General features: G+C 38.5%; 1 long non-coding RNA gene across 1 annotated transcript; it reads left to right on the forward strand.

Annotated features, from left to right (window-relative positions):
* Nucleotides 1-338: 338 nt before the first annotated feature.
* On the forward strand, nt 339-2,031 carry LOC136853270 (uncharacterized). The gene is made up of 3 exons (XR_010857410.1): nt 339-382; nt 1,470-1,657; nt 1,779-2,031. It is a non-coding gene; the product is annotated as an uncharacterized lncRNA (long non-coding RNA).
* Nucleotides 2,032-2,858: the final 827 nt, after the last annotated feature.

Raw genomic sequence — 2,858 nt, forward strand, 5'->3', positions numbered from 1 at the left:
CGGCTATTACACGGGCGAATTTTCACGCAGCACGGGTCCGTTCGCTCAGCATTTGCTGAACAAACGCTCAGTACGTCCAGCAAAACCCGATTCGCGTATACCCATCACTGCTGGGTGAAATCGCCAGCATTTGTTTACATTCGTTCGGCGGTCGACGTTCACGTGTACGAGCTACAGAGCATCGTCAAGAACATCATCATGCCTGTGCAATGGACATTTGAGATTGAGGAGAGCCTTATTGCAAAAGTGAGATCGCGACCAATCCTGTGGAATCCAAGGGATCCGTCCTCCCTACAAGAAAACCCTTAAAAAGTACTTGTATGGCGAGATAGTGAGGAACTTCAAGAAGCCTTTCCACATGTAGAAGGAATTAATGATGCAGGTATGTATATTGTTTTATGTAGTCACTATTTAGTTTTATAGTAGTAGTAGAACACTTTAGGCCATATTTGGTTGTGTGAAGTAAGGTAATCAGCAAAATCATGGGCTAGCTAGGCCATGCAAAGCCATGGCCTAGCTGGCTAGGGCAAAGCAATGGCCTTGCTGGGCTATGCAATACTATGACCTAGCTAGGCTATTCCTTTCATAGTTCTGTGGCCAGCCAATGTTAGAGAACTGCCATTAGAGGCTAAGCAACCATAAACACCAACCTAACCTTTGTCAGTCATGTGATATGATACCATTAGCATGTGACAATAGGTAATATGGGTTATTTCGTGATAAATACTTTATTAACACTCAACTAGTGGCAAGCCTACTCATATTGCTTAATATACTGTAACAGATATAAGCTAGATTCAGAGGACATAACGGCACTCTGGGTAGGATAGCATAATTTGAGTATCAAACAGCACCATTATCATTTTTTTGGTGTTTAATTTAGGAAAAGTTATAGTAGAAAAGTTGTTTATATTGTCCTAAAATGTAAGTAAGTATGTGAAGGTGGAACTCTTAAAGGGGCCCTTGGGGCATAGCCCCAGCTAGGAATTAACCAAGTTAGGGACAGGTGAGGTAGGTGTTTTGGGTTGAGCTGGTGCCCTATAATGTCCTAAAACACCTACCTAACCTCCTGACCTGTCACTGAATTATTGCATGGTTACTATGAGAAATTCTCAATATTGACTATTCACATCTCAAATGTTGCATGTACATAGAGGAAATTGTCTCAAGTGTCGTTTCATTGAACAAGTATGAACATACGCTGGCCAAAGGCCCTTTGGATCCCCATATTGAGTATTTTAGACTTTGTTTTTGTTTTGGATACCAGCCTTAAAAGCTGAAATTCTAACCTAACATACTTAGCCTGGCCAGGAGGCTTCACCCCCTGGATCCCCTGTTGTGCCAACTTATAAAACACCCCTTTCATTTCATTATTTCTATGATTATTATAAGTTAATCAAAATACCCCTTTCATTTCATTATTTCTATGATTATTGTAAGTTAATCAAACTTGAATTTTTCTCTTGCAGATGCTGTAATGATGAAGTTTAGTAGCTAAAAAACATCATTTCGGAGGGAGCTGGCTAAAATCAAACGAGTAAAAAGTGGCTCAGGAGGAGACTATGTTCCAAAATGGAGGCTCTTTGATTTGATGTTGTTCCTGACTGATGTTGTCACCCCAGGGAAGAGTACATCAAACCTTGAGACTACTGTGTCTGTAAGTATTAAGAATGTATGACTGTTTCAAGTATTGTATGTTTATTTTTGCATTTCAGATTTATTATAGAAGTTGCCTTAATTTGTATATTCCTTTTTTTATGATTTACCTTTTTTTTCAGCAGGAGTCCCAGTCCTCCCACCAGCAGGAGTCTCAGACCTTCAATCAGCAGGATTCCCAGTTATCCCAATCTCTTTTGGTACAAGTTGACTCCTATCAATCAGCAGGATTCCCAGTTATCCCAATCTCTTTTGGTACAAGTTGACTCCTATCAGTCTGATGATGAAGTCATCCATCAGTCATTGCAGACATTCAATTATGACAGTAGTGTAGATGACATTGATCTGCCTACCCCATCATCTTCACACTCTATGCCAGGAACAAGTAGATCATCATCATCATCATCACGGAATAATGAAACGTGTGGTCGAACTCCTACTCCAAAACGTAAAGGAATATGACACCAGAACATGCACCCAGTGCAAGCGAGGTAGCATTATCTTTTTAAAAACCACTGCACAAGCACAAAGGAAAGAAGACATCCCATACGCAGCAGGGGTTTTGTAAAGAAAGTAATCTCTGAATTTCCTCGCCATAAACATCCAAAACTTATGCTTAAACTTGCTGCATTCCTAAACAAGTTGAAAGAGGAGGAAGGCAGTTAATCATTGGCCATAAACTGTTGTAAGGTGGTATTTTTTTCCTGTATGATTTCTTTCATGGGGTATAGATATGACACAAAAAGAAAAGAATCTGTACCAGGGCCATAATTTTATTTTTACACATTGCATTATGATGTTAAATAAAAAAAAAACATTGGCACAGAAACTTTATTTATCTTATAAAATTTATGCAGAACACTTTTATTGCACTTTTATTTCCTATACAAATATGTTTGTAGCTCTTAATTATTATCATCACCACAAAAAAAGAAGAGCTATTGTCTGAAGGCCATAGCATCCTGAAATGTTTCCTTTATTATAAAAATGTTGCTACATTTATAGCCTTCGGCCTAAAAAGAACAAAACAAACAAACGAATAAAAATGGAACAACGCCATTCTGGAAAAATCTTCCTCTACCAATATTTCATCGTCTCTGTCGATTAAAGATGCTATTTCATTGTGTTAGAACGCTTTAAATAAAAATTGTGCAAACAAAGAGAATTAGATAACACGTTCTTCTTCAGCCACCGTGTAAAAG

The sequence above is a fragment of the Macrobrachium rosenbergii genome, chromosome 27 (assembly GCF_040412425.1).
Source record: "Macrobrachium rosenbergii isolate ZJJX-2024 chromosome 27, ASM4041242v1, whole genome shotgun sequence".
NCBI lineage: Eukaryota > Metazoa > Arthropoda > Malacostraca > Decapoda > Palaemonidae > Macrobrachium > Macrobrachium rosenbergii.